The sequence below is a fragment of the Rutidosis leptorrhynchoides genome, chromosome 2 (genome assembly GCF_046630445.1).
Source record: "Rutidosis leptorrhynchoides isolate AG116_Rl617_1_P2 chromosome 2, CSIRO_AGI_Rlap_v1, whole genome shotgun sequence".
NCBI lineage: Eukaryota > Viridiplantae > Streptophyta > Magnoliopsida > Asterales > Asteraceae > Rutidosis > Rutidosis leptorrhynchoides.
Window position 1 is genome coordinate 391856377 of NC_092334.1, and position 14158 is coordinate 391870534.

The following is a 14158-nucleotide window of genomic DNA, read 5'->3' on the forward strand; positions in this document are numbered from 1 at the left end:
TCGTTGCAACGATAATCGTTACATATGTGTCTCGTTTCGAAATCCTTAAATTAGTAGTCTTGTTTATATGTATATAACTCATTGTTAATATACTTATAGAGATACTTACTTATCATAATCTCATGTTAACCATATGTATATCCATATATATATCGTCATGTCGTTTTTACAAGTTTTAACGTTCGTGAATCGCCGGTCAACTTGGGTGGTCAATTGTCTATATGAAACATATTTCAATTAATCAAGTCTTAACAAGTTTGATTGCTTAACATGTTGGAAACATTTAATCATGTAAATATCAATCTCAATTAATATATATAAACATGGAAAAGTTCGGGTCACTACAATTAATGGTCGATGGTTGTAACTCATATGACAAAAATATATATGGGTGAAGTGGTTCGATGGTGGTTGATATGGTGTTAATAGAAGAATGCAGTATTGATTGATTACTCGTTTGTTTTATTGCTAAAAGAAAAAAATGTCGACAGGCTTCAATCTAAAACAGTAGAAGATTGGAATAAAAAAAATCAAAGCTTAAAATTGATATGTAACATATTTGGATTCTTCCTGCCCTTGGTTTCGTTTTATAAAAGTCTAAAGATAATAACAAAATTGATGACAGTATGGAAGATATGCAAAACCGATTCTGATTCTAATATATACATATATGATTTTTTTTCTTCAAAGGATATATTAATAATTTCTAATTATAATTATATTAATAAAATTATAAATACTAATACTAATAATAATAATAATAAAAGTAATATCACTAATTTTATTAACAATAATAACAATAACAAACAATGATACTATTAAGATACTAATAATCATATTAGTGTTAATTAATAAGTTTAATAATAAGAATGATAACAATAATATTATCTATTTTACTAATAATAATATTAGTATTATTAATGATAATAATAATAATAATAATAATAATAATAATAATAATAATAATAATAATAATAATAATAATAATAATTATATAATAATTCTTACATATCAAATTTCATATTTATGTATTATATATATTATATAATAACAATAATAACACTCATGTTAATATTTATATTTACACATTTTATATATATATATATATATATATATATATATATATATATATATATATATACATATTTATTTACAATAATTTGTTCGTGAATCGCCGGTAATGGTCAAAGGTTAAATATATTCATATAAACAGTTCGAGAACTATTGAGACTCTACAATACAGACTTTGCTTATCATGTCGAAATCATATAAAGATTAGGTTTAAATTTGGTCAGAAATATCCAGGTCGTCACATTATGATCTGTGAATCATCACATTCCATTTAGAAACTCAGCATGACTTGCTGTAATATAATCACGTTGATCAGGTGTCATTATATTATACTAACTCATGCTTCAGTTCCCAACACTACTTCAAAAACATTCATATTTTAAACTCAAAGGTTTCAGAACTTAGAAACTAATAATAGTTTCTTTTATGATGTAACACAGATATCGCAAAGAGATAATTGATTTCAACTAAGAAAAGTTATGAAAATATCTTCATAAATATCTAAGATATTTATAATGAAAGATATGATGATATCTTAGAATATCCAAGATCAGAGGATGATGAAGAATATTGTCCGCAAGGGTTTAGAGTTAGGAGCAAGGTATTCGTTAATGACTTCAGTAGATACCGAATCATTTGAATTCTTTGAAGGTAGATTTCATCTTTGTGATTTGTCCACAGCCTCCTTCATGGTTTGTTCAATCCATTTTCCAGTTCCAAACCTTCTCTTTTTCAGAGCTTTGCCAACACACTATTCTTTATCATCAAACTTTTTACTGTTAAGGTCGTTTACAGTTTTTGCTGCTTCATCAGCATTTTTTAAAATTTCGAGAACCAGTTCGCAGTTTAGGGTGTTTTTCAGAAACTTCACATTCGAAGTCTGTAAGTCTTGGAGGTAAACGTTATATGTATATATATAACTGTTGGCGTAAAATTGCTGCGAAAATTTGAGAATAATGATTCAAGCTTTTGGTATGGCAACTACCATTACAAGATGCAAATGAGTACATGATAGGGTTTCAATGAATAAGTATATTGATTTTTCGGAGAGGCTTAAAGATCAATGAAGTTGTTGATAAGTTTACTGCTAATGTGGCTAGATATGAAAGGTTCCCCGGTAACAATGATGAAGGGGTAATCGTTATAATAAGGCTTATTCGTATGAACAATTGAAGTTGGTTCACTGGAGCTGTGACAAAACTGTCTATTTTTAGAAGGGATTGAAAAGTTATTATAGCTAATAAATGCCAACGGGTCTGACACAGATATGTTTTAAATTATGACTTTGGTTTCAAGAGTTTTTCAGGTACATAATTGTGGGTAACATGTGGTGGGATCATCATCTCGATTGTTCATTATTTGAAGTGTCTTCATAAATTTTGGAGTGTTTGAACACAGATCGTAATCGTTAATATACATATGATGTTCTAGCACAGTTTTGAAGTCAAAGTATAGCTTTGAAAGATGTAGGAATCTAAGAGTGATGATACCGGTTATATCTTGAATTGAATTCTGCAATTTCAAAATCAGAATATGTAATTAAATTTGAATGAGTATAGTTGTTTTGATTTCTATGAAAGAATGTATATTGTTGTGAAAGTAGTGAGTATAGTTGATGATTGCGGGATCAAATTCGAAGAATGTAACATATTAATTGTGAATTTATATATCTCTCGGGTATTACCTACCCGTTAATTTTTTTTTTCAAAATAATACTATGTACAAAAGAATTTTATTACAGTCTTTATGAAAATATATATGTGTATATTTTCTTCAGATGTAACATAGATTTAATGAGTTATTATTAAATTAAGCTTATTTGATTTACGGTTGAAACTAGAATTGAATAATCCCTAAAAACTTTAGAAATTACATAACTTTTACGGAGTATTTCTTCAATGAAATTGAAATTATGAATCAATACTTCATTATTTGTTGATGCATGATGTTGGTGTTCGTGAAGTCTTGTGAACTTCGCAAGGTACGAATGTTGTTATCTGAAAAGTTTCAAGTACATCGATGATGAAAGTGTAAAATCAAATATATATTTGAATAATACACTTGATTTATTATGAAATGGAATTCATTGAATTGAAACAGAGATTGTAGTTAACGATGATTAAGTCGCTGATGAAGGATGTACATCATAGCATATTAGTAATATGAATTAACCTAGTAGTTAAGATTCACACATAATAGCTTAGTACGGATAGATTTATTATGGTTTAAAAATTTATATATATAAGATATACATATAAATCCTTCAGTGGAAATGAGTTAATACCTCATAACTCATTATTTTCGATATACCTATTGGTGACTGTGTTGTTGATATCGTTGGTGGTTATGTAATTGATGGAGCTTGTAGTGTTACAGGTGTTGCTGGTGTTGGTAATACTGACGGTGATGCTGGCGGTACTGTTGATGATGCTGGTAAACAAGTCTAGCTTGTAATTCGTGCACCATCCTTGTCATGGTTTCTATTCTTCCCTGTATCATTTCTATCCATCCATTCATCCTGGTTTACGGCTATGATTTGAATAAATAATCTCTAGAACTTTAGAGATTACATAATCACCGTAGAATATTTCTCCGATGAAGTTATGAATCAATACTTCATCGTTTGTTGTTGTTGGTACTCCTTGGTATCTATGGTATGTGTGACGTTGATGCTCGAGGTACCGATTGTGATGTTAAAGTGTGGGGTGCGGATGTTGCTGTTGGTGGTGGTGATGGTACTGTTGCTGCCGGTGCTGCTGATGGTTCTTGACTTCTTCTATTACACCGGGATGATTGTCGGTTCGGATGAGTGGATGAATAAGATCTAGAATTTGAGATAGTATATAGTCATGACGAGATACTCTAGAAATGAGAGAGAAAATGGTGTCTCGGACAGGTTCGCCGGTAAGTGCTTCAGGTTCTTCGCCAAGAGGGCAATGTGGTGGATGGAAGGGATCACCTTCTTCTTGTCTCCAATGATTAAGTAGACTACGAACCCACCCCCAATTCATTCAGAATAGATGATGGCTAATTGGTTGATCCATTCCGGTCACACTGCTATCGGAGCTTGAGTGGAATTCCATATCGGAATTCGAGGGACTTGAACTAGTGGAGATTTCCATTTCGTACGATTGAATAAAGGATTTTTTGATATAAAATGATATCCGACTACCGGATGGTATTCTAATTATATAGAATATCTATATATATAGAACAAAAGATTTCGTAGATTACGGAGGAATTTACGATATATGTCAGGCAAAGTTTACAGTAACAGATACGCTAAGATATGAATTTTGTCCATACACTATTCATGCAATCAATGCAGTAAGATGTGTCTATACTAAGAATGATAAGCATGTAATTTCCGACATGATATAATAAGCAAAACTTTTTGACATGCAGCTAAGGTCGAAGTCCAGACTCACTAATGCATCTTAACAACTATCAGTTAGACACACTAATGCAAGACCTGGTTCGCTAAGACCACCGCTCTGATACCAACTTTAACGAACCATTCATACAGATTATAAACGATTCATAATAGTTGATTACATTGCGAGGTACTGACCTCTATATGATACGTTTTACAAACATTGCATTCTTTTAAAAAGACTAACTTTCATTTCAACGAAAGTTAACAAATATGCATACCAATGATATTATCATGTTCCTAAATATAATTGACTAATATGACATTCATCTATTAACAATCCTTTTGAACTCAAATGATTTGAATGCAACATCTTTTGAAATATGCCGTGAATGACTCCCAGTAATATCTCTAAAATGAGCAAATGCACAGCGGAAGATTTTTTTCATACCTGAGAATAAACATGCTTAAAAGTGTCAACAAAAAGGTTGGCGAATTCATTACTTTATCATAATCAATCATTTCTGTAATAGTAATAGACCACAAGATTTCAGTTTCCATAATTATTCGTACACTTGCAAGTGTATAAAAGTATTCTATAAGTTGTTGAGCGCTTGGGTAACCATATACTTAACAATTAATGTGGCATATTTCCTTTATTATGAAATCTCCCTAAACTGTACCAAGTGTAGTAAAAACGAAGTACTATGCAACCGTTTATGATACTAGAGCGACTACCCCGGTTGGGGTTGTCAAACCCGATAGATCTATCACTAGGATTCGCGCTTACATGCTCTTATAACATGTAAATATTAGTTACCAAGCTATTAGGGAAAAAATATGCAAAGTGGTACAACTCAACGTTGAATATGTTTTTAGTACTTGTGTCCATTTCGTAAAACAGTTATAAAATGGCGCATGTATTCTCAGCCCAAAAATATATATAAAAAGGGAGTAACGAAACTCACGTATCAATATTGTGGTTCAATATTGTAGGAAAAGTGTGCAGACGCAACAGAAATGATAAATGCAAGGTTGACCTTTGATTCACTAACAAAACCCCCGAACAATACCCATAACCTCCTTAGATATAACCCATAAATTCCTTAGCTTTAACCCATTTGAAAACTCATTTTGAAATCACCCGAACATAACCCCGTCGTAGTATTTTATGTATACATAACTAATATAAATAATTATATAAGATTAATAATACTAATAATCTTAATAATAATAATAATAATAATAATAATAATAATAATAATAATAATAATAATAATAATAATAATAATAATAATAATAATAATAATAATAATGATGAATATGATACGGAGTAATATGTGAAGTTTTTTTATGAATGTCTTCACAGATGATCAAACATATATATATTGATAATAAATATAATATTATAATAATATAATAATATAATAAAGTAATAATATAATAATAAAATAATAATATAATAATAAAAGGAATCAAATGTGTGTAATCTTAGCCGCCCCATTTTTGTTAGTTTATGCCGACAGTTTTCATGGACTGGTAATTCGTACTCTGTTGCTAATAACTGACGGGTAAAAATATGGATAAAAATTCCACTTTTTATATTTGAATATACATATATATCTGTTTTGGTCTTAAGCTTTATAAAATTAGTTGTAAAAAGGTTTGTTTATAAAGTTTGTACGCGTAATATGTGTTTTCCTAGTTTTTGACTGAACAAAGATATATAATATAATATTAATTTAAATATAATAATGTAATAAATATAATAATATAATAATATTAAAATAAAATATAATAATATAATGATAAATTTAGAATCAAATTGAATCGTAAATTGTCAAAAAGTCGTATTTATTAAATACTTCAGGGGTATTTTATGTAACTTATAATTAATAATTTCTATTATATCGCTTTCATATGAATAGTAAATTAATTAATTTTGTTTCATTTACTATTCAATGAATAGTAAATGAATTAATTTAAATTTAACTATTTAAGCTACACGTTGTTGTACGTTGTGCTTTATAAATTGTACATTTTTGATTTAACTTTGTTTCTTAAAAAAAATTACAAAAATTATATCATAAAAATAAAAGGACTTAATACGTAAAATTTTTAATTTGAAATAGCATCGTTTGATAGTAATTTTTTTTATCATTTCATATATAAATATTATAAAATTTAGTTTTCTAGAATTAATTATATTCAAAATCATTTTATTAAGAGGTTATAATAATAGAAATTATTATTTCATAAAACGTCTTCGTTTAAGAAAGTAAAATCATATATAAATTATGACGGGTTCGAGTTTTAAATTATAGGTTGCTCGTGAATTGTAAGGTAAAGTCCAATGGTTAATAAATGTATTGAAAAATATTTTAATGCAACACATCAATTTGCTTATCTTATCGGAGTTATCAGAGTTTAAATTTGGTCGGAAATTTCCGGGTTGTCACACCTTTGAAGCTCTAGCGAGAGAAAGTGTATTGTAGTGAGAGAGTGAAGAGAGGTGTGTTGAAAATCGATGACAAAATGCCTTTAAATAGAAGTGAAAAATGCCTGCAAACAGCTGGCAGGCCGTTTGGCAGGCCGTTTGCAAGGCCCGTTTGGCAAGTCTGATGGCCGTTTGTCTGGGCCATTTGGCAGGCCGTTTCCCATAGTAGCAAGTCGTTTGGCAAGCCGATTGGCCTGCCCTGGTCAGCCTGTTTCCTGGATCGTAACTCGATTTATTGTCTTTCACCGTTTTTGCTCTAGAATCTTCATTTTAGCTATGATTCTCTTGATTCTTTTTACATTGTCTTCGTAATTACTTAATGTACAACGTTAACCGAAAAAGCGATTATTTTGCTGACAAAGATGGGAACTTTATGCTTTCTGGGACTCAATATCGGGGTAAAATCGTGACTTTTTAGCCGATATCAAATATCCCACACTTAGACTTTACTTGTCCTCAAGCAAACTTTCGAGCTTTTAGCACCGAAGATTCATATTCGTAGTGATCAAGCGATCTTTGTTTTGCAAGACGTAAGAGTGAAAACTCAATTTTACTCTTTTTGTTATTTCCGAACCTTTTTCCTCAAGCATGAGAGGAGGTTACATAATTGTGGTTATCTCACTCGGGTCACTCAATTCACTAAAGTGTATTGGGTGTCCTATAGTTCTAAGAAATGAAATCGCTCATAGCCAGTCATGTTTGCATTCTTCGTCATAGACTTGATCAAGACTCAAATCTCTATCACTTATTTGAGAGAATTTTCAGTTATAGACTCAGCTTATATCGTGAAGAGATGGTGATTCAGAGGTTTGGGTGAAAAGGGTTTGGATAGGTAGGAGTTCTTTTAAAGATATAGATTTTTGATGATCCTTTCAGCTTTTTGCCAGGAATTTTAGGTTGAGCATCCTTCTTTTTTGACTGCCAGGAGTTCTTTTCTCGAATCGTTCTGGTTCTGCTCCTTTTCTTATAACCTTTATCCATTTTTTTTGGCAAGCATATTTTGCTTTTCTCTTCGAGGTCTCCTTTTATCAGCGATCTTTTTGTATTTGACTTGGATGCTTTCATTTTTCTAATGTGGTTTCATAGAAGAATTTCCGGAAGTATGATTTCGTTAGGATTTGTTTCTTTATTTATGAAGTGAATGAAACGAGTGGTTAGCGGTAGATGGATTTGTGGTGGCTTGGAGAGAAAATGGAAATGACAGTATTTGATGGGGGTGTTTTATCTTCACGAATAGCTGAGGTTTCTAACCTAGTAATTCTCATCAAAAGGTGTGATTCCAAAATGTAGATCAAGAGCAAGTTCTGATTCAGAGATGCTAACATCGGCGCACTCAACGAAAATATAGTGAAGCACTAAAAATGAGTGTCTGTCGGACCTTATTTGGGGTGCTTCACAGCAATTATAATGGGTCGAATTGCGCCTTTCGTTATGCAATGCTCTTTAGGAAAATTTGGTTTGGTTTTCGCAAAAAGTTTTTGACCTTGTTTTACCCTTGTTGTCTATTTTGAAAAAAAAACTTTTTGATCATTTATAGAATTTTGTAATCCTAAGTGTTTTATAGCTCGAAAGTTTTAAATTTTGTGAAAAATTTATTTTATAAACACTTGAGGATTTTACGAGAATCATTATGTGCAATATTCGCTATCCCACACTTTAAAATAACATTGTCCTCAATGTTAAGGATACGGTGTATCCTACACTTAGGTTTTGAAAGAGGAGTTTTTGTTATTTAAAAAGTTTTTGTTGATGGGGTTGCTAATCCCGCACTTAGTGCTTAATGTGGTCTAGTATTATTGCGTATATTCTATTGAAAAAGTGGTGAAGATGTAGTACTCCCCTATGGTCGCAAGGTGTGTATGGATGGTTCGCTGATTATGGTTTCTTCTAATCTCGTGCTGGTGCCATTCTCGTTCAGTGCGTCCTTGCTCTAAGTCGTGCTTCCATCTTATATGGTCTCGATCGTCGTTTGTTTGTGACATTTATTCATTCAATTTATTCTACCATATCACTTAAAATGTAAAAAGTAGTTATGCCCAGGGTTGGGCATACAACAATAAAGTAATAATGTATTATAACATCACATGTTATCATAAAATGAAATAGAGATAGGGAGAATCATGGCTATTCTGGCTGGTGTGGCGGAAGAGAGTATGACACACTCGTGCGGGGCTGCTTCGGGTTCCTAAGAGCTAATTGTCCTTTGTCAGCCATCTCCTCGTCGATGGTGAACTGTCGAGCCAACTCTGAAGTGTTCACACCTGAAGATATCCTGAAATAAATTTTGTTTGAACGAACAATCACTCCTGTGAGCGATGAAGTGTTGGTGTGAATCATAGGCCCCGTACCCCATCCTTGCCCTTCATGCAGATCTCGACCCCAATCAGGGTTCATACCCATTCCTCCCATAACCTATGTAACATCCTCAGCCATGTACTGACTCGTAGCCTAATCCCATACATTAGTCTGAGCATTGGTGCATGCATCTGTGTGGGTGCTGATGTGGGTCTGGCAAAAAATGATGTTGACCAAATTCTTGGCCCCTGTGCTCTATTCCCTTGGTGGAGATGGAATGACCGTGCGCTAGGTGTAGTGGTGCTGAGGAGGAGACAGAGGTTGTGGATACTGATAGCTAGGCCCTGCACCTCTAGTGTCTCTGTGGGCGAACATCAACGGATACTCGTGAGGATACAGTGGCACATTAAGCTGTCTGCCTGCATAAAGCATGAAATGATCCAGATTATGAAAGATAGCAACCTCAACGAACCACTTCTCCTACGCAGGAAAATCCCTCATATGTTAATGATACGGCTCAAAGTGCGGCCGATCCTCCTGACCTAATGATGAGTGTCGGCGGGTGTCAATGGGCCTACCCTACATTGTAGGATCATCCTCATTCTGCGGTTCCTGTGAACCTCACTGCCTCTTACCATCCCTCGTCCTTGAGTCAGGTCTAAATCCTCTGATTGTCACACCAGGAACTGTTCGATCAACCGAATCTGTTATTGCTGGATTAGATGCAACTATCAAATGCTGATCCTCTACCCGAATGTACTGCCAGATGCGCAGTAATTTATACCCAATCTCCTCTGACTCAGTTATCCTTTGATAACCCAACCCCTCAACACTACCCAAAATATGCATCCGACGAAGAAGTCTGGTGACAATGGCTCCCATGACTGGTGCAACTGAACTCGATGCATTTTGTTCATTGGTGAATTCCTGAGCTAAAAGATATGCAACCTGCATGTTTTGGTTGTGGATCATGGCGTGCATAAGGCGCATATCATTAACGGTGACAGCTCCGCCATGTTGGGTTTTTGGATGAAGAGTCTTGACGATGAGGTGGTGGAGAATACGAAGAACGGGGTTAATGAAATTAGAGGCCTTTTTACTTGACCTCCAGGCTTCCTGGTCATTGGTGTAGGTTTTCCAAAATGCTTGATGGTCGATTGGGTTCAGGGTAGTGTAGCCTCTTTTGAACACTTAGCGGTTAACGTGAGTTCTCTTGTACAGTTCTAGGTGAATGGCGAACTGTTCCAGGGTTAGGTGATGCATGTTGTTTTGGTGGCGAAAGTGGATGCAAAGACGACTGTTATACTCTTCTGGGTCGACGTTTGCTTCGAAATTCCATGTTGCCATGAACTCAGCAAACGGTTCTTGGTATACCCGATCATTAATCTCAAAAAGCTTCTCCCAGGTGCTGTGAGTTTTTCCATGCATCGTAAAACTTAAGATTCCTCTTAGCTCATCTGCCCACCTGCACTATTCCATTATTTCCCAGTTGATATACTTGTTGGGGCTCTTTTGCCGATTTATCCAATTACGCATAAATGGCTCATATTCTGCTGGGTTGTCTTGCCCTTTAATAGAGCGGGGCAGCTCGTATTCCTCTGGAAGATAATTAGCCATCTGCAAGAGTCAAAACACGTAGGTTATGTTCCAAAATAACAGGACTTAATATAACACTTAGGAATGAAAAATATGCTTAAATTTTTCGAAAAAAAATCGAAATGAGGGCTCTAAAAATGGCATTTTTCATATCTATGTTATCGTCAATTATAGCCAAAATTACCGCAAACAATATCTAAACTTACTACAAATCTATTTTAAGCAAAATTCGGAGCGTACCCGTGATTGCAACAAAAATGCTAAAAATAATAATTATAGTGAGTTAGTCGTAATATGCAATTTCGATCAAAGTAAGATGATTTTTAAGCATACAATGATTCTAATGACCATTTTTAATTACCTTAAATATTTTAAACATCAAAATTTGCCTATAATGTCCTTGAGTCAAGGGTTAAGACCATTTTTATCGAAAAATATTCATTTTGATCAAAACGTACAAAATAAGAAAAGTCAAAGACTAGGCTCCAATTTTATTTGTAAGTCAATGACATCTCAATCTAGACTAAGTTTCAAGTTATCCTAAGTTTTAAAAATGTTTTAACTATAGGAAAAACCTAAAGCCTAAATTTGTATACTTTTATCAAAACTTCAATTTTCAATCAAACAATCCTAAATTGTTCCATAACTAGTTGCTAAGTGTACTAGATGAATCACTAAGCCTAAATTAGCTAGCAAAATATCAAGTTTCCATAAATTTCACCAATTTCTAGCCTAAAATTCAAACTAACGAATCGAAAGCTAAAAGTGGACCAAAATGCCTCAATCGAACCTAAGAACTAACATATATCAATCACATTGTCTAACTAAGCATATAGGGAATCAAATTGGGCATAAAACATGAATTTTTACAAAAGTTAAAAATTTGATTTCGAGTAAAAACTTGGTTATTAATAGTGAAAGAATACCTTTTGTGCGAAATTGACAGCGGAAACGTGTTTAGGAGGTTCGAGAGACTTAGATTAGCGATTTGATTCATCAAAATTGGTTGAGAATTGAAGAGTGTGTGTGTGTGTGTGTGTGTTCGGCGACCGAAGGGGAAGAAAAGGGAAAGGGAAAAGAAAAAGGAAAGAAGAAAGGAGAAAAGGATAAGAAAGAGGGAAGAAAAATGGGTCCGTGTGGCTCACGGGCTTATTTCCCCGATCCGACTCGCGATTTATTTAAAAACAAATTAAAATTTTATCATTGGATTTATAAAAGTTTGTTTCGGATTTTAATCCGGTTATTTTTACTAATTAGACTAAAAATTAAAAGAAAAAAACAAATTAACGTAGTAAAATAAAAGTTCTTATTTTATTAGTAACACAAATTACACAGGTTCCACAACTAAGTTCCAGAAACGACGCGGAAAGAAACATAAATTTAACGCCTCTTTGACCATCCAGAGTAAATCAGCGGAGTGTACTGAAAATATTTCAAAATCACTTAGCATTTTACGCAAATCTCTGATGTCATCCATAAGTTTAACCAAAGCCCTTCTAACTTTCTTAATGTTCGAAATTCCATCCCTAGGTCAAGTATCTCGATAATTAAGTTCGAAAAGAAGTTTTGACACTGTGTCTTGAAATAAAAGATCTTCCGTGCAGTCAGGATCACCGATAGTAAATTTAAAGTTTTCAGATATTTCCTGAATTACCTTTCTTTGCGTAGTTGTAAATGGAAATTTTGACATAGTGAGGATTTGCACGAGTTCAGAATATACTTCCTTTCTTTTTGCGAAAAAATCCTGATGTATTCTTTCCTCGGTTGAATCCAGAAAAACTTCGATTAATCGTTTGATGAGAAATGAGGCTGGATCAAAGTAGAAGAAATCTCGATCTCCATGTTTTGAAATAGAGTTAGGTTTTTTACTTTCAATCTAAATTCTAATTCAGAAATCATTGCGGCGACATAACGGTTGATATGAATTTGAGAAAATTTCTTATCATCGATATGGGGTAGAAAACTGAAAATGACTCTAAATCAAATTTGAGGTTGATTTCTACATCCTGACACTTGACAAAAATATCATCCCCACATTCTTTTAACAGTTTGTGAAGAGAACGAACTTGATCACGCAGCTCTTTTAATAGATTTATTTGAAATTTCGAAAACGAGAAATCTGGGGAATAGAGGTGCCTAACGAATTCTCTATAGACGTCTAACCTTCTGCTAGAATTAAATAGATTTCCAGTAAAAGGAGGATCTGAGCTATCAATGTGTCGTTTCTCTTTTGGAACATATTCAAACAAGTCTGAATATTTGAAAATAGTTGGGTATTCTTCTCGTATTTCATCTTCCATAATGAGGAGTTCATTAAGACTGAGTCTCCCTCTTGGATCGTGAAGTGGGTCGAATCCCGGTTCATTTGAGTAAAACTTATCCAAAAGCAATGAAATCGCTAAGTCGGATGAAGTTATCCGGCTTCTTGGACTACAAGGATCAAAAATTGATTTTTGACGAGACTTATCAGGGTTTAGACTTGTTTCATTTTTATGTTTATGAAGAAAAACTTCTTCGGTTTCCGAAGTTGTGGGAGAGTAACTGCCTTTCACACTTTCTTTGTAATCAGTTAAGTTTGAACTGGAATCTACAGAAATTAATACCATAATTAATATTTTTGTTTTTATAGTTTAAAAGAGTTTACTATAATGGAGACTTTAAATCCTATACCGATAAACTCCCTGTCTATTAAACATGTGTGTTCCTTATCAATTTATCGGAGAAACAAGTAGCCAGACCGACAACGGAGAGGCATGATCCTTTTGGTTCCAATATAATTAGAGATTGTTCGGAAAATCTAACAACCAAGTCCGTGTATAATTGTCTTTATTAGACACCACTCAAGAATCTTAGATATCTTGACAGAATCAACTATTACCTTAATAAATAGAAAATTTGTTCCCCGGCAGCGGTGCCAAAAACTTTTCTCTACAATGATATGACTAAAACGGATGGTTTTATTTATGCGGTGTAGTTAGGTCGCAAAACCTTAGAATCAGTTATGAAAATAGAGTAGTGGTTTTATTATTTATATTTAGCTGAGTTTCCTAGCTATAGTTCACCTACTTGTCTTTCTTTAACGAGTAAGTGGCAAGTAAAACTCAGGTTCGTATTTTTGTATGTTTGCTCAGAAACGTGGGATAAAAGTGCCTATATAGTTAACCCTAGTGACAAGTGGTGATAGATTAAGATTAACTAAGGTGATATAAACTAGAAAGATAAAAAGGGATATGTATGAAGAATAGGATACTGATGGGGAACTATCACAAGAGTTTAACTTCATAGAATAAACACTAAACCTCAATCAACCGGGCAATGAACCTAAT